Below are 18,798 nucleotides of genomic sequence, written 5' to 3'. Positions count from 1 at the left end.
TCTACAAAAAAAAAAAAAATTAGTTGTAGGGTGGTGCCTGTGCTCAGTGAGTAGGGCACCAGCCCCATATGCCGAGGGTGGCGGGTTCAAACCCAGCCCCGGCCAAACTGCAACAAAAAAAAAGCTGGGCGTTGTGGCAGGCGCCTGGGGTCCCAGCTGCTTGGGAGTCTGAGGCAACAGAATCGTGTAAGCCCAAGAGTTAGAGGTTGCTGTGAACTGTGTGACGCCACGGCACTCTACCTGAGGGTGGTACAGTGAGACTCTGTCTCTACAAAAAAAAAAAAAAAAAATTAGCTCGGCATGTGGCAGGCACTGAGGCAAGGGAATCACCTAAGTCCAAGAGCTGGAGGTTGCTGTGAGCTTTGACACCACAGTGCTCTACAGAGGGCAACGGAGTGAAACTCTGTCTCTAAAAAAAAAAATTATTTGTAGAGATTCTGTGAGGCCTGGAATGAATGATCTTTCCTCTGGAGAAGATTTATGCTTCTGCCAGGAACTACTGGTCAGGGCCACCTCAGATCAAGTTCCTGACTTCACTTCCATGTGCACCCAGCTGATGTATCCCTGGAGTTCTGTGGCAACAACCTTTCAGGAATTTTTTATTCGTCCACTTCATTTTTCTGGTTTGCTCAGTAAAAGGTGGCCTTACTAATAACCTAACTAACAGAGGAAAAATAAACTAGCAGATAATTAGAGAAATAAACTCACAACTATCCCCTTCATTTTGTTTAATTAAAATACCTATGGCCGGGCAGCGCCTGTGGCTCAAAGGGGTAGGGCGCTGATCCCATATGCTGGAGGTGGCAGGTTCAAACCCAGCCCCAGCCAAAATCTGCAAAAAAAAAAAGACCTATGGCCTCGCCTGTAGTCCCAGCTACTCGGGAGGCTGAGGCAAGAGAATCGCTTAAGCCCAGGAGTTGGAGGTTGCTGTGAAGCTGTGTGAGGCCACGGCACTCTACTGAGGGCCATAAAGTGAGACTCTGTCTCTACAAAAAGAAAAAAAAAAAATACCTATGGCCTAACTCATTTTTTTCTATAAGTTTCTTTTTTTTTTTTTTTGGCTGGGGCTGGGTTTAGAACCCCTTACCTCCGGCGCCCACTTCTTTGAGCCACAGGTGCCCCCTTTTCTATAAGTTTCAATTCTCAGCCTTGAAGAGTCCTAAGCAGACAGTAGGGGCGTGAGCTCTGCATTCCATCTCTCTGCCTCAGTTCCTGCCAAAAGAACAAGATTGACTCAGGTAAGTCGGCTTCTCAGAGAAAAAATAAAAGCTCTAACAATTTCACAGCTGCTTCTGTTATTAATCTGCTAAAACAGAGGAAAAAATAAGTGGCTGAGGCAGGTGGATCGCTTGTGCTCAGGAGTATAAGACCAGCCCGAGCAAGAGTGAGACCCCATCTCTACTAAAAATAGAAAAATTAGCCAGGCATTGTGGTGGGTGTCTGTAATCCCAGCTACTTGGAAGTCTGAGGCAGGAGGATCACTTGAACCGGGAGTTTGAGGTTACTATGAGCGAGGCTGAGGCCATGCACTCTAGCCCGAGCAACAGAGTCTCAAAAAACAAACAAACAAAACACAGACCCACTACCCCTTGCCGGGGTAGGGGGGTGGCACTTTCACTCCTTCATTTGTGGGCTGTGGTCCTTCCCTCCCTTTTCTCTCTTTTCCTCTGTCTCTATCTCTCTTTCATTCTTGGAAAAAATAAAATAAACTCTGTACTACTCACTATTCTACTCCTGGTGTGAGAGACCTTTCTCTAACTCAGCATCAAGCTCCTTGTGAGTCCCCACCCTAACACTTAGCATCAAGACAAGCATCAATGAGCTCAGGAGTTTGAGACTTGCCTGAGCGAGAGTAAGACCCCAACTCATAAAAAAATGAAAAACCCAGCCGAGCACCATGGAGAGAGCCTATAATCCCAGCGGCTTCCAGAGGCTGAGGCAGTGGGATGCCCACAGCCCGAGTCTGAGGTTGCAGTGAGCTATGATGCCCCTGCACTCTGCTCAGGGCATAGGGTGGGACTCTGTCTCACCAACAACAACAAAGACAAGCATCAACTTGTCTACTGCTCCGCAGAGTTGGGGTCAATGATATCCTGCAGTGGTATTCAGGTAAATGTTTAGCATTCAGCTACCTGGGAAGAAAAGGGCCTTCATTTTTTTTTTTTTTAGATAGAGTCTCACTCTGTTGCCCCAGCTAGAGTGCGGTGGTGTCAGCCCAGCTCACAGCAACCTCAAACTCCTGGGCTCAAGTAATCCTCCTGCCTCAGCCTCCCAATTAGCTGGGACTATAGCACTGCCACAATATCCAGCTAATTATTCTATTTTTAGTAGAAACAGGGTCTCAGTCTTGCTTGATCTGGCCTCGAACTTCTTAGCTCAAGAGATCCTTCTGCCTCAGTCTCCCAGAGTGCTAGGATTACAAGCATGAGTTCCCACACCCAGGTGGAAGAGCCTTAACTTATTATCAGAGCTTCTCGTGGTGTAATTACTGCCACCTCGGTTAATTTCAGGCTACCAAGGAGAAGTCATGGCCGTGAGTCTGGAAGACGTGACCACAGTCCATCCTTGTGGATCTATGGGGCCAGCTCCGGCAAATCCCAGTCTTGCTCTAGTCTGTCTTTGCTGCTGCTTCTACAAGGTCCCTGCCCTGGAGTACGAATGTATGGGATGGCAAATGCCCTTGAGACAAAAATGGCTTTGGTGAACACTTGCAGGGTCAGGATTTCCCCCAGGAGAGGTGACATTTGAGCAGAGAGATACCCAAATGAAGATAAGGACCTGGCCACGAGAAGATGATGGAGGTGGAGGTGGGTGTTCTGGAGAGGAAAGGGCCTGTGCACCAGCCCAGAGGAGAGGACAAAGTTGGCATGTTTGAGGAAATGAAAGAAGGTCAGTGTGGCTTGAGTGTGGTGGTGACAAGGAAGTGGCTGGGGACGGGCCAGGGGTGAGCCACACAGAGGCTTGGAGGTCAGCTTTACTTTAAGGCCAGGGAGATATGGCTGAAGGATTTGAATCAGAGAAGGGAGAGGAACGGACTCCCTAGGCGTTAGGTGTGGATGCCACACAGTGACTTTCTCCCAAAGAGCACAGAGTAGAAAAAGATGAACTTTACAGTGGAGAATTCTGACAAACACGACCTTAGCAAGTGACTGAGGTAAACATTGACGGCAATAAGTCATGTGGATTGTGTGTGCCTTTGATAGGACAAAAATGTCATCTTCCTAAAAACCTATCCCCCCAGGCTCATCATGAGAGGAGTGATAGGACAATCCCAGTAGAGGACAGAATCCCTGACAAGTACTCCTCAGAACAGTCAAGGTGGGCTGAGCATGGGGGCTCATACCTGTATTCTCAGCACTTTGGGAAGCCGAGGCAAGAGGATTGCTTGAGGCTAGGAGTTTTGAGACTGAGATCAGACTGAGCAACATAGCCAGACCCTATCTTAAAATTAGCCAGGTGTGGTGACATGTATCTGTGGTCACAGCTACTTAGGAGGCTGAGGCAGGAAGATCACTTTAGTCCAGGAATTGGAGGCCTGGGCAACTGATTGAGACTCTGTCTCCAGAAAACCCCCCTAAACACTCAAGGTCATCAAAACAAAACTATCTGGAGGCGGCGCCCATAGCTCAGTGGGTAGGGGGCTGGTCATATACACCAAGGCTGGCAGGTTCAAACCCAGCCAAGGCCAGCTAAAACAACAATGACAACTGCAACAAAAAAATAGCCGGGCATTGTGCCAGGCACCTGTAGTCCCAGCTACTTGGGAGGCTGAGGCAAGAGAATCACCTGAGCCCAAGAGTTTGAGGTTGCTGTGAGCTGTGACACCATGGTACTCTACCCAGGGTAATAGCTTGATGCTCTGTCTCAAAAAGAAAAAAAAAAGAGATGTATTAACTTGTTTGGAGGTTGGGGTTAGAGTATCTGCTATGAGCAGGGAGCATAGCCACTATATGAGGGACTCAGGTACCAGCTTTTAAGAAGTTTCTAGTATGGGGCGGCGCCTGTGGCTCAGTCGGTAGGGCGCCGGCCCCATATACTGAGGGTGGCGGGTTCAAACCCAGCCCCGGCCAAACTGCAACCAAAAAAAATAGCCAGGTGTTGTGGCGGGCACCTGTAGTCCCAGCTGCTCGGGAGGCTGAGGCAAGAAAATCGCTTAAGCCCAGGAGTTGGAGGTTGCTGTGAGCTGTGTGAGGCCACGGCACTCTACCGAGGGCCATAAAGTGAGACTCTGTCTCTACAAAAAAAAAAAAAAAAGAAGTTTCTAGTATGAATGAGGAGCCAGCAACATGCTCGGAAGCCCAAACAGGCCAAATAAATGAGGATAGGGGAGACCAGCTGGGGTAGTGAGAAATCATGGGAGACTGCCTAGAGGTGGTGGAGAATGATGGATGTCTGATCTGGGTGTCCCCAAACCAGCCATCTTCCTGTTCTGGAAAAGCTTGTCGTTGAGCAGAGCCAAGGCACATCAGTCATGCCCTTCTGCTGTCTCCTGGCTTCCAGCCAGGCTCCTGTTTGAAAAGAAACTTCCCTTTGGCCATTGTTCAGGAAAGCCTGATAGTTAAGGGCCAGAGGTCAGAGAGTCACATCTGGCAGTTGACCAGGCCTTGTCCACACAGGGCTTATGTAACTGCCCTGAGTTAGTTTTTACCCCTGGCACAAAGCCTCTAATTACCCAAGGCGTGTCCATCATTGGTCTGGGCCAGGAAAGGTGAAGTCCCCCATTGCACATCTATTTGGGGACGGTATTGCTGCCCTAGGGCCGCTGCTGACTGGCTATTTTTTGTTGTATGCAGAGCAGAAACATCCTTGAAGTGTTTCTCAATGCAATGCACTGTCAACTCACAAGGTTCCTCCAGTTATAAATAACAGCAGGACATCCTGAAGAACTATTGCGGAAGGCCCAATGATGGGACTGTTGCTGTGCCCTCTTGAGGCAGCATGTCCTCATCTAGAGAGTGGGGTGAACCAGGCTGGGCTGCTTGGGGAGTGGGGGTGGGGGCTGCCCACCCAGTACACCCTCCACACTGAGCCAGCAGGATCAATCGTGTCATGCCCTGATCAAAACCCTCCAACTCCCTGTGGTCCACACCATCCCACCTTCTGCCTTCCTGTGCCTCCTCCTTCCTCCCTGTGTCTTCTAACTTCAGGCCACCTCCCCTACCCTGCTGGGCAGGTGTCTGAGTTCCTTCCTCCTTTGAGGTTTTTGTACTTGCTGTTCCTTTGTGGGATCAATGTGGTGAAATTCATGTATCATACACTGACCCATTTTAAAGTGACCAGATTCACTGACAGTATGTGTATTCAAAATGTTGCGTGAGCCACCAGGACTCTCTAGTTTTAAAACTTTCTGTCACCCCATAAAAACACCTTGTATCTTATTATTATTATTTTTTTTTTGTAGAGACAGAGTCTAACTTTATTGCCCTCGGTAGAGTGCCGTGGCGTCACAGCTCACAGCAGCCTCCAGCTCCTGGGCTTAGGTGATTCTCTTGCCTTAGCCTCCTGAGAAGCTGGGACTACAGGTGCCCACCACAACGCCCGGCTATTTTTTTGTTGCAGTTTGGCCAGGGCTGGGTTTGAACCCGTCACCCTTGGTGTATGGGGCCAGTGCCCTACTCACTGAGCCACAGGCGCCACCCTATAGCTTGTATCTATTAAGCAGTCACTCTCTGTTCTGCTCCCGTGCCCTGCTAACCTCTAATTTGCTTTCTGTCTCTACAGATTTGCCTATTCCGAATACATCTGTAAAAAGATTCCTAGGGTATGTGACCTTCCATGTCTGGCATCTTTCATTTGTATGAAGCCTCCGAGGTTCATCCACATTACATCATGTATCAGCACTTTACTCCTTTCTACAGCTGAATAATATCCCACAGAATGCATATGCTATGCTATTCATCCATTCATCCATGGATAGACATGGCCTTGTTTCCACTTTTTGGCTCTCATTAATAGCACTGCTGTGAACATTCCTGTATGAGTTTCTGTGTGGACATATCATATGTTTCCATTTCTTTTTCCATTTCTCCATATTTCCATTTCCAAATACCCAGGAGGGGGATTGCTGAGCTACATGGTAACTTCATATTCAACTTTTTTTTTTTTTTTTTTGAGATAGAGTCTCAAGCCGTTGCCCTGGGTAGAGTGCCTTAGTGTCACAGCTCACAGCAACCTCAAGCTCTTGGGCTTAAGTGATTCTTTTGCCTCGGCCTCCTGAGTAGCTGGGACTACAGGCACCCACCACAATGCCCGGGTACTTGTTTGTTGTTGCAGCTGTTGTTGTTTTAGCTGGCCTGAGCCGGGTTCGGACCTGCCAGCCTGGGTGTATGTGGCTGGCGCCCTACCTACTAAGCTACAGGCACTGCCAATTTTTTAAAATTATTATGATTGTAGGGCGGCACCTGTGGCTCAGTGAGTAGGGCGCCGGCCCCATATGCCGAGGGTGGCAGGTTCAAACCCAGCCCCGGCCAAACTGCAACAACAACAAAAAAAATAGCCGGGCGTTGTGGCGGGCGCCTGTAGTCCCAGCTACTCGGGAGGCTGAGGCAAGAGAATCCCGTAAGCCCAAGAGTTAGAGGTTGCTGTGAGCCGTGTAACGCCACGGTACTCTACCCGAGGGCGGTACAGTGAGACTCTGTTTCTACAAAAAAAAAAAAAAAAAAATTATTATGATTGTTTTACCTTTTTTTTTTTTGTAGAGACAGAGTCTCACTTTATGGCCCTCGGTAGGGTGTCGTGGCCTCACACAGCTCACAGCAACCTCCAACTCCTGGGTTTAAGCGATTCTCTTGCCTCAGCCTCCCGAGTAGCTGGGACTACAGGTGCCCGCCACAACGCCCGGCTATTTTTTGGTTGCAGTTTGGCCAGGGCCAGGTTTGAACCCGTCACCCTCGGAATATGGGGCCTGCGCCTTACGGACTAAGCCACAGGCGCCGCCCTTACCTTTTTTTTTTTTTTTTTTTGTAGAGACAGAGTCTCACTGTACCACCCTCGGGTAGAGTGCTGTGGCATCACACAGCTTACAGCAACCTCTAACTCTTGGGCTTACGCGATTCTCTTGCCTCAGCCTCCCGAGCAGCTGGGACTACAGGCGCCCCGCCACAACACCCAGCTATTTTTTTTTTTTTTTTGTAGAGACAGAGTCTCACTGTACCGCCCTCGGGTAGAGTGCCGTGGCGTCACACGGCTCACAGCAACCTCTAACTCTTGGGTTTACGCGATTCTCTTGCCTCAGCCTCCTGAGCAGCTGGGACTACAGGCGCCCGCCACAATGCCCAGCTATTTTTTTGTTGCAGTTTGGCCGGGGCTGGGTTTGAACCCGCCACCCTCGGCATATGGGGCCGGCGCCCTACTCACTAAGCCACAGGCACCGCCCGCGCCCGGCTATTTTTTTGTTGCAGTTTGGCTGGGGCTGGGTTTGAACCTGCCACCCTCGGCATATGGGGCCGGTGCACTACTCACTGAGCCACAGGCGCCGCCCACCTTTTTTTTTAACATGTTCAACTTTTTGAGGAACTGCCAGCCAGACTATTGTCTGTATCATTCTTTCCCTCAGATACTCAAGGCAGGTGCCTCCTCATTGTCCAAGTCAGAGCTCTGATATCACCTTCTCAGACCACCCCAGCTCAAATAGTGGCCCCCTTCCAAATCATTCTCTTGTCTTCTGTCATCTTTTCACCATGTGAAGTTTATTATCTATCAGAACGTAAATGATGTGGCTGGCTGCGGTGGCTCACACCTGTAATACTGAGAGAATCGCTTTAACTTGGGAGTTCAAGACCAGTCTGAGCAAGAGAAAGACCCTGTTGTAGAGGAATGGACACCATGCTTGCAAAGGACAGTTACTGATTCTTATCACATTAAAAGGAAGCTGAGAACAGGACAGTCTTCTGGCAAGCCTAGAGACGGTTTGTGACTTGGGGGCAATCCCCCAAGTAACTCAGTGTTCCGGAATGAGATTAGATCAGTCACTCATTAGTAAGCAGGTGTTAAACATCAATGCTTAGTAGTTCTTCCTGAGGGTTGTGGGGAAAGAACAGTTGGGCAAAAAACAAGTGACAACAAGTGACGAGAGCACCGTGGCAATCCTTACCATGCAGCCCTCCTATGTAATTCGTGGCAATCCTTACCATGCAGCCCTCCTATGTAATTGTCTTAACTCTCCACACCTGTTGTGTATGTCAATTACCTTAACTCTCCACACCGCTTGTGTATAACCTTAATAAATAGCTGATGGGGCGGGGCTCCAGGCTACCCTGCAACGAAGGTCAGCCTGCCTTTCGCAAGCTTGCACTTCGAATCCATGTCACACCTGGTTCCTTCCTGCAGCGACCAAGACCAGTGCCATAGGGGTCGCGACACCCTGTCTCTATTAAAAATAGAAAAATGAACTGGGTGTCATGGTGGGCACCTGCAGTCCCAGCTACACAGGAGACTGAAGCAGGAGGATCACTTGAGCCCAGGAGTTTGAGGTTGCTGTGACCTATGAAGACAACCCAGTACTCTAGCCTGGGGCAACAGAGTGAGACTATCTCAAAAAAAGAAAAGAAATAGGCGGCGCCTGTGGCTCAATTGGTAGGGCACCAGCCTCATATACCGAGGGTGGCGGGTTCAAACCCGGCCCCGGCCAAAACTGCAACCAAAAAATAGCCGGGCGCTGTGGCGGGCACCTGTAGTCCCAGCTACTCGGGAGGCTGAGGCAAGAGAATGGCTTGGGCCCAGGAGTTGGAGGTTGCTGTGAGCTGTGTGAGGCCACGGCACTCTACCGAGGGCCATAAAGTGAGACTCTGTCTCTACAAAAAAAAAAAAAGAAATAAAGAAAAAGGAAAAACAAAGAGAATGTAAGTAATCTCCTATGTCTGATTTTTTCCTACTGTGACCCACAGCCTAGCACAGTGCATGGTATTCAGTAGGTACTTGATAAATGCTTGCTGTGTGACTAATCTCAGGCTGTGAGAGGAAAAGGGCTGCAACAATATGAGGGGTTGTCATCCTCACCATTTTCATCTTAGGTTAGGACCTCCCACAGGTGACTCATCTGTTTAAACAGCCAACTTCCTTCTCTCTGAGGAAAGAATAAAAACCAGCGAAGGGAAACCACTGGCATTGCTCTTTCTCAGTCATTCCCTGACAGTGACTCAGCACAGATATCTTTAGCAATTCCCAACTCCCCAGGGCAGAAAAGGTAGCCGTCAGTTACGTACTGCAAAGAAAAAAAAAAGGAAAAGAATTTGGCTGGGGAATTGGACATATATAATATACATTGTATAAACTGGCAGAAATCTAGTGAAAAGGCTCCAGCTCAGGGTTCAGGCATTTAGCCTACATTTAATTCCCAGCTTTGTATCACTATCACTTAGCTTTGTGACCTTTTGCAGGTTACTTAATCTCATATTTCTTTTTTGGAAAACTGAGGTTAATAGTAGTAGCTGCCTCATAGAATTGCGAGGACGAAAGGACTTAAAAATCATATTAAAAAGATTTTTCTTTTATTTATTATTATTTTTTTGTAGTTTGGCAGGGGCTGGGTTTGAACCCGCCACCCTTGGCATATGGGGCTGGCACCCTACTCACTGAGCCACAGGCACCACCCAAGATTTTTCTTTTAAATAGGGTCTTGCTCTGTCACCCAGACTAGAGTGCAGTGGTGTGATTGTAGCTCATTGCAACCTTGAACTTCTGGCCTCAAATGATCCTCCTGCCTCAGCCTCCCAAATAGCTGAAACCCCAGGTGTACACCACCATGCCTGGCTAATTGTTAAATTTTTTGTAGATGATAGTGTGTTCTATGTCTATGTTGCTCAGGCCTGTCTTGAACTTCTGGCCTCAAGCAATCCTGTCACCTTGCCTCCCAAAGTGCTGGGTTTATGGCCCTGAGCCACTGTACCCAGTATGAAAATGTTTTATACTTGAATAGTTCTCACCAGCATCGTTATTAATCCATCTCAATACTGATATCATCTCAATACTGATAGCTGTAGGCTAGTTGCTCTAATAAATGTTTTTTGTTTTTTTTTAAGATAAGAGTCTCACAATGTTGTCCTTGGTAGAGTGCTATGACATCACAGTTCACAGCGACCTGAAACTCTTGGACTTAAGTGATTCTCTTGCCTCAGCCTCCCAAGTAGCTGGGACTACAGGCACCCACCACAATACCCAGCTACTGTTTAGAGACAGTCTCATTCTTGCTCAGGGTAGTCTTGCTCCTGAGCTCAGGCAATCCACCCACAGCAGTGTCCCAAGTGTTGGGATTATAGGCGTGAACCAGCATGTCCAGCCAATAAATGTATTTTTTAGAAGTTGGAGGAAGCTGGGTGTTGAGCAGTTAAGGGCTTTTATTCCACGCAGGTGCGAGTGAGTTAAGTCTGAGAAAGGAGTCAGCATGTGGGTTAAGGTGGATGGGAATATAAAAGTTCGGAGGGGTATGGGTGGCGCCTGTGGCTCAGTGAGTAGGGCGCCGGCCCCATATGCCGAGGGTGGCGGGTTCAAACCCAGCCCCGGCCAAACTGCAACCAAAAAATAGCCGGGCGTTGTGGCGGGCGCCTGTAGTCCCAGCTGCTCGGGAGGCTGAGGCAAGAGAATCTTGTAAGCCCAAGAGTTAGAGGTTGCTGTGAGCCGTGTGACGCCACGGCACTCTACCGAGGGTGGTACAGTGAGACTCTGTCTCTACAAAAAAAAAAAAAAAAAGTTTGGAGGAGTAGGGATTGGCGCACTCATTCCTTCCTGGACAGAAGGTTCTATTTGGGTGGATCCCTACATTTGGCCCTATCAGGCATGGTGGTGCCACCTGTAGTCCCAGCTACTCAGGAGGCTGAATGGGGAGGATTGATTGCTTGAGCCTAGGAGTTCAGAAGTAGCCTGGACAACATGGCAAACCCCCCCCCCCACCATCTCCAAAAATAATTTTTTTAAGTTGAAAACAACATTGTGAGTATACTTAATGCCTCTGAATTGTACAATTTACAAAAGTTAAAATGGTAAATTTTATGTTATGTGCATTTCACCACCACAACAACAAAAAAGCGAACCTTAAAGAACTCATCTCTGTGGGCGGCGCCTGCGGCTCAGTCAGTAAAGCGCCAGCCCCATATACCGAGGGTGGCGGGTTCAAACCCGGCCCCGGCCGAACTGCAACCAAAAAATAGCCGGGCGTTGTGGCGGGCGCCTGTAGTCGCAGCTGCTCGGGAGGCTGAGGCAAGAGAATCGCTTAAACCCAGGAGTTGGAGGTTGCTGTGAGCTGTGTGAGGCCACGGCACTCTACTGAGGGCCATAAAGTGAGACTCTGTCTCTACAAAAAAAAAAAAAAAAAAAGAACTCATCCTTGTGCCCTCTCTGCCGAAAAAAAATTAAACTTTGAAGGCCAGGCGCCGTGGCTCATGCCTGTAATCCCAGCACTCTGGGAGGCTGAGGCAGGTAAATTGCTTGAACTCAGAGGTTTGCAACTAGCCTGAGCAAGAGTGAGACCTGTCTCTAAAAAATAGCCGGGTATTGTGGCAGAGGCCTGTAGTCCCAGCTACTTGGGAAAGACCCAGCTACAAGAGAATCACTTGAGCCCAACAGTTTGAGGTTGCTGTGAGCTGGGACACTACGTCACTCTACCAAGGGTGACGAACTGAGACTCTGTCTCAAAAAAAAAAAAAAAAAAAGAAATTTTTGTGTTGTTAATATTCGAAATGATAATAGCTTTCCCACCTGGGGCCAGAGACACATTATCTCAGTAGTAAAGGCTGTTTCCACGCTGGCTTTCAGAATCCCCTCTCAGTGGAATTTTCTAGACTGCTAGGCTCCTGTTTCAGGCTGGCATGACTGAGTGGAGGTGGTTCTCCGGGAGAAGGTGGCTGGCAGGACTGGGCCTGGTTCTTGGCTGGGTGCATCTGCTCCCTGTTGAGTGGCTCAACAACTTCTAGGAGAAGGTGGCTGGCAGGACTGGGCCTGGTTCTTGGCTGGGTGCATCTACTCCCTGTTGAGTGGCTCAACAACTTCTATTTTCACTTGGTAGAAGTCAGAACAGCTGCTTTCCATTTCTCCCAGGAAGTTTTCCTGAGACGTCAGCATTTATGGCACCAGGGTTTGTTCAGCTCGTTGGGAAAGTTCCACTCTCTAGCCTCCAGGAAAAATTTTAGTAGTCACAAATGTACATCAACAATAGAACACAAACATGGTGCCCACACTGAAGGCCTGGCTATTGTTTTTTTTTCCTTTTTTTGAGACAGAGCCTCAAGCTGTCGCCCTGGGTAGAGTGCTATAGCATCACAGCTCACAGCAACCTCTAACTCCTGGGCTCAAGCCATTCTCCTGTCTCCGCCTCCCAAGTAGCTGGGACTACAGGCACCCACCACAACATCCGGCTATTTTTTTTTTTTGTTGTTGTTGTTGCAGACATCGTTGTTTGGTGGGCCTGGGCTGGATTCGAACCTGCCAGCTCAGGTGTACGTGGCTGGTGCCTTAGCCGCTTGAGCCACAGGCACAGAGCCAGGCCTGACTATTATTAATGATTTCTTCTATTTGCTTATTTGCTTTGACTCTATTTTTATTTTATTTATTATTTTGACAGTGTCTCTCTCTGTTGCCCAGACTGAAGTGCAGTGGCACTGTCATAGTTCATAGCAACCTCAGACTCCTGGGCTCAAGTGATCCGCCTGCCTCAGCCTCCTGAGGTGTTTTGTATGTGCTACTTACAATAAATAAATTAACTATGTCATAACATGCTGTAATTCTGCAGCATGCTTTTTGGTTATTTTTATGTTTTTAAGATCTATATCCAGGCTCAGTGCCTGTATGTAGTTCAGTGGTTGGGGTGCCCACCACATACACCAAGACTGGCAGGTTCAAACCCAGCCCTGGCCTGTAAACAACAATGACAACTACAACAAAAAGATAGCTGGGTGTTGTGGCGGGCACCTGTAGTCCCAGGTACTTGGGAGACTGAGGCAAGAGAATTGCTTAAGCCCAAGGGTTGGAGGTTGCTGTAAGCTATGACACCACATCATTCTACTAAAGGCAACATAGTGAGACTCTGTCTCAAAAAAAAAAAAAAAAAAAATCCCAGTTACTTTGTATAGATCCAACTTATGCCTTTATCCCTCCGGTAATATTCTACCATACAGCCAGACATGGTGGCTCACACCTATAATCCTAGCACTCTGAGAGGCTGAGGTGGGAGGATTGCTTGAGCTTAGGAGTTCAAGACCAGTTTGAGCAAGAGCAAGACCCTGTCTCTATTAAAAATAGAAAAACACTGGCGGCGCCTGTGGCTCAGTGAGTAGGGTGCCGGCCCCATATACCGAGGGTGGTGGGTTCAAACCCAGCCCCGGCCAAACTGGAACAACAACAAAAAAATAGCCGGGTGTTGTGGCAGGCGCCTGTAGTCCCAGATGCTCGGGAGGCTGAGGCAAGAGAATCACATAAGCCCAAGAGCTGGAGGTTGCTGTGAGCCGTGTGATGCCACACAGCTCACACCCGAGGGCGGTACAGTGAGACTCTGTCTCTACAAAAAAAAAGAAAAATGGACTTGGCCCCTGTAGCACAATAGTTATGGTGCCCACCACATACACGGAAGGTGGCAGGTTCAAACCTGGCCTGGGCCAGCTAAACAACAGCTAAACAACTCCAACAACAAAAAAAATAGCCTGGCATTGTGTCAGGTGCCTTTAGTCCCAGCTACTTGGGAGGCTGAGGCAAGAGAATCACTTAAGGCCAGCAGTTTGAGGTTGCTGTGAGCTGTGACACCACAGCACTCTACTGAGGATGACATAGTGAGATTTTGTCTTAAAAAAAAAAAAAGGGGTGGTGCCTGTGGCTCAAAGGGGTAGGGCACTGGCCCCATATGCCAGAGGTGGCAGGTTCAAACCCAGCCCCAGCCAAAAATTGCAAAAAAAAAAAAAAAAAGAGGGCGGCGCCTGTGGCGCAGTGAGTAGGGCGCCGGCCCCGTATGTTGGGGGTGGCGGGTTCAAACCCAGCCCCGGCCAAACTGCAACAAAAAAAAAAATAGCCAGGCGTTGTGGCGGGTGCCTGTAGTCCCAGCTGCTCGGGAGGCTGAGGCAAGAGAATCGCGTAAGCCCAAGAGTTAGAGGTTGCTGTGAGCCATGTGATGCCATGGCACTCTACCCGATGGCGGTACAGTGAGACTCTGTCTCTACAAAAAAAAGAAAAAGAAACTGGGTGTCATGGTGGGTACCTGCAGTCCTAGCTACTCAGGGGGCTGAACCAGGTGGATTACTTGAGGCCAAGAGTTTGACACCAGTCTCAGCAAAAGCCAGATCCCCGTCTCTACTAAAAATAGAAAAAAATGGCCAGTTGTGACAGGCACCTACAGTCCCAGCTACTCAGGAATTTGAGGCAGGAGGAACACTTGAGCTTAGGAGTTTGAGGTTGCTGTGAGCTGTGATGATGCCACCATACTCCAGCCCAAGTAAAAGATCAAGACTATCACAAACAAAAATTCCACCATATGTCCTGTACCATACTTTAAAAAAAAAACAAAAACATTTATAGTCATGTAAGTTGTTTCTGGGGTTTGCAAATGTGAACCATACTGCTGCAAGCATCCTTGGCTAATTCCTCTAGGGAAGTGTTTTTCACCTTTTTTTTTAATCTAACAGGACACTTGAACCTATAAGTTAAACTTCTGTGGTGCACCGAAACTATGTTGATCAAAAAAAGGTAAGAAGGCTCAGCACCTGTAGCTCAGTGAGTAGGATGCAGGCCACATACCCCGAGGCTGGCGGGTTCGAGCCCGCCCTGGGCCTGCCAAGCAACAATGCCAACTACAACCAAAAAATAGCTGGGCATTGTGGCGGGCCCCTATACTCCCAGCTACTCGGGAAGCTGAGGCAAGAGAATAGCTTAAGCCCAAGAGTTTGAGGTTGCTGTGAGCTGTGACGCCACAGGGCTCTACTGAGGGTGACATAGTGAGACTCTGTCTAAAAAAAAAAATACACTTACCATGCTCTGAACTTCTTTAGCAAATAATTTAATTAATGATCTTTAAAAATGTTCGCAGTACACCTAAGATCCCCTGGCTGAATACTGGTTGAAAGTCATTGCTCTTCGGCAATGTTTTTCAAACTGCCTGAGGCACTGGCACCAACAGACCATGAAATTATTTTTTCCTAAATGACATAGAACAGAATAATTTGGGTGTTTGTTTTGTTTTGTTGAGTCAGTCTCACTCTGTCACCCTGGGTAGAATGCTGTGGCGTTTAACTCACAGCAACCTCAAACTCTTGTGCTTAAGCAATCCTCCTGCCTCAGCCTCCTGAGTAGATGGGACTACAGGTGCCCACCACAAGGCCCACCCAGCTAGTTTTCTATTTCATTTTATTTATTTATTTTTTTTTAAGAGCCAGAGTCTCACTTTGTTGCCCTTGGTAGAGTACAATAGCGTTACAGCTCACAGCAACCTCCAGCTCTTGAGCTTAGGCAATTCTCTTGCCTCAGCCTCCCAGGTAGCTGGGACTACAGGTAGTTTTACTATTTTAGTAGAGAGGAAGTCTTGCTCTTGCTCAAGCTGGTCTCGAACTCCTGAGCTCAAGGGATCCACCTGCCGCAGCCACTCAGAGTACTTTAATATTCTTTTGTTTAGCTTTTTTGTGTGTATACTTGGTATTGAAGTGGAGGTGCCTCTAATGACAGGAACAATTTCCTTTGCATCATTTTCCATATTGTCTTTTCCCATAAGATTCCATTAAAAGAAAAGGTTCCAGAACTTTCTGGAAAGATAGAGCTATCTAATATTTTGTCTGACATAGTGGTTATACAGATGTATACAATAGTCAAAACTCATCTACCCGAATACCTAAGAACTGCACATGTTATTATATGTTAGGTATACCTCAATGAGAAAATATATATAATTGTTAAAAAGGCAGGGAAAAGAGGGACTTTGCCTAACAATTGCAATCAATGTAACCTGGCTTATTGTACCCTCAATGAATCCCCAACAATAAAAAAAAAAAAAAAAAAAGGCAGGGAAAATGATTACCCTCTATAGCTTTATATAACACTTAGAAGACCACTAAACTAATGGATTCACCAGTGTCTTCCCTTGTCCCTGAGTCTAAGTCTTCCAGATGACCTGATTCCATGACTGCAAATCAGCCCCAAGAGAGGACCTCAAAGTGCTCAGTGCTTGGGAGGAAACCAAAAGGTAAAGAAGACATAGCTCCTGCCTTTGAAGAATTCACAATCTAGATGGAGGAATGACTTGTATCCAAAAGAAAAATAATCAAAGATGAACAAGAAATAATTCAGAGCTAGAGGATGGCCTGATTTTTTTTTTTTTGTAGAGACAGAGTTTCACTTTACTGCCCTCAGTAGAGTGCCGTGGCATCATACGGCTCACAGCAACCTCCAGCTCTTGGGCTTATGTGATTCTCTTGCCTCAGCCTCCCCAGCAGCTGGGACTACAGGCGCCCGCCACAACGCCCAGCTATTTTTTTGTTGCAGTTTGGCCGGGGCTGGGTTTGAACCCACCACCCTCGGTATATGGGGCCGGCCCCCTACTCACTGAGCCACAGGTGCCGCCCGAGGATGGCCTGTTTTTAAAATGTGAATTATATACCTACCATTAAAATTGGGAAATTGCATGAAAAGATGTGGTTTTCTGGCTTCCCTTGAGAAACGGAAGACCCAGCCCCATTTAGCATCCATTTTCTTGGTGGAGCCATCATCTACTGTGGTGACAGGTAGCCAGAGCTGAGCATCAGGTGCCCCCTTTAAAGGAGGAAGAGGCTGCTAGTACACGGCAGACCCTACTGCTCCCTAATGTCTCACAGCTGGTCCCACTTACTATGTTCCCCCTCTGGCCCATGTACACCTTTTTTTTTTTTTTTTGGCCGGGGCTAGGTTTGAACCTGCCACCTCTGGCATATGGGACCAGCGCCCTACTCCTTGAGCCACAGGCGCCACCCCCCATGTACACTTTTGAGTACACACACCAGTCCATGGTATAGAGTTTTGAGGTCTATAGGGGTGTGACTGTGGGCTCACCCTCATAGCCAGGAACCCTCGGGCAGATTATAACCTGCAAAACTGTACCAGTCAGTCCTGCTGAATAGAAGGTTCCAAGTGGTGGATGTTTTCAATGGTAAGAGAATTCTCAGCCAAACTTGGGGAGAAAAGGAAGGTGGGGTCAGGTCCCTGGCACGGCCATCAGGAAATAGGGGAACGTGGCATGGAGGTCCCATCACTCCTGCTACCTGGGCAAGGATGCCTGGCCTCAGATCACCCCCTCTAATGTCTCCTCCACTGCTGCAGCTGATGAGCAGCACTGCAGGGTTCTGGGCTTCTGTCCCTGGAGCTTTCAGCTCTTACTGTGTCTCCCACTGGTTTAACAGCCTCCTTCCCACACACTGTGGGTCCGTCTGCTGAGACCAGCCATTTGGAAAACCCATCTGCTGCCTGACACACTAATCCAGCTCCAGGGACCCACTCAGAATAGGGAGAGTAGGGCATGGCCCATGGCCAGGGACTCCAAGTGGCTGGACATGCCCAGGCTGAAGAGATGGAAGGGGGGGATGCTGGATGTAGAATTCTCTATGCTTTTTTAATTAAAAAAAAAAAAACCAGCACAGAGCCCCTGATGCCAAGGATGAGACCATGGGGAGAAACCTCCTCAGACCTTTTCTCCAGCTACATAACTTGCAGGGCCCAGTGCAAACCATAGAGCCTCTTGTGCAAAAATTATTCTAAGTTTCAAGACAGTGACTGAAGAGCATTAAGTTAAGCACAGCCCTTCTCTGGGCAGGGCCCCTGCACAGACTGCACATGCGTACTTCTGTGCAGCCAGCCTGCCTCTGTTTTCTTCCTACCCCTGCGACAGGAGTCAGACACCCTGCGGGCAGTTAGGGCAGGTGTCAGGAGAAGGCCAACAGCACAGGAAAGTCACAGAATGTGGTTATGCTTAGCTAAGATGAATGCAACCAACAGGGACGCTTTAGTTATTTCACTTTGGCCATAACATCTTTATCTAAGGTAAAAGGGGGCAGGTGCACAGTTGAAGTGACAGTATCCCTAAGTGAACTACCCTCATTAACATTGTAAAAATCACACCCACCAGCACAGTGACAGTTCACACATGCCCTGGCACCCTGTAAAGCCGAGAAAGGGGAGGGTTCCAGAACAAGGAACCCTCTGCTCCTTTCCCAGAAAATCCATAAATATTCAACTCCAAGTTTAGCATATGATTAGGGATTAGTGTAAAAGGACAGACTCTAACCCTGGGGTGGAACTGTTCCATTGGGATCAGCCAGCCGTTCTCTTCAGTAAGAGTGAGCTTTCTATAAACCTCTCTGCTTTAGCTTATATCTTGTGTCTGACCTCCTTTCTCTCACGCATGCACCTGTGCTTGAATTCCTTCTTGCGCAGAGGGCAAGAACCCTCTATGTTAGCAGGGGCAATTGTCCATACCACTATCACCCTGCGTCTGCAGGCCAGGACTAAGCCTGCTCCCAGTCTCTACAGGCCCCGATGCCATCTAGTCTATCGTATCCTTGTTTCCTCATCCGTTTCCCCTGCTGACCACACTTTTCCCTAAAAGCCCAGATTGCAATGATTTTTCCCTGGTTGCCTAGCACAGTGCCTGAGATAGAGGAAGGACAGTGATATTTGGTAAATATAACCAAAAAGGAGTCAGCTTTAAAAATTACTAACTCTTCATGTCCACAAGGATGGTGATAATTAAAAACAAAAACAGATAATAACGAGTGTTGGCACAGACATGGAGAAATAGGAATCCTCATGCATTGCTGGTGGGAACACAAAATGGTAAGTCACTGTGGAAAAGAGTCTGGCAGTTTA

At 48.1% G+C, this 18,798-nt stretch overlaps 1 protein-coding gene across 1 annotated transcript in view; it reads right to left on the bottom strand.

Moving 5' to 3' along the window:
* Positions 1-417: 417 nt before the first annotated feature.
* ABCB9 (ATP binding cassette subfamily B member 9) overlaps positions 418-18,798 on the bottom strand; it is a 59,197-nt gene continuing 40,816 nt past the window's right edge. The window contains exons 12-13 of the transcript XR_008379504.1: positions 1,012-1,212; positions 418-741 (exon numbers count right to left, since the gene is read on the bottom strand). The gene's annotated coding sequence lies outside the window, so the exon portion shown is untranslated. The remainder of the gene's footprint in view (positions 742-1,011; positions 1,213-18,798) is intronic.

The sequence above is a fragment of the Nycticebus coucang genome, chromosome 4 (assembly GCF_027406575.1).
Source record: "Nycticebus coucang isolate mNycCou1 chromosome 4, mNycCou1.pri, whole genome shotgun sequence".
NCBI lineage: Eukaryota > Metazoa > Chordata > Mammalia > Primates > Lorisidae > Nycticebus > Nycticebus coucang.
This window is presented reverse-complemented; position numbering and strand designations above follow the sequence as displayed.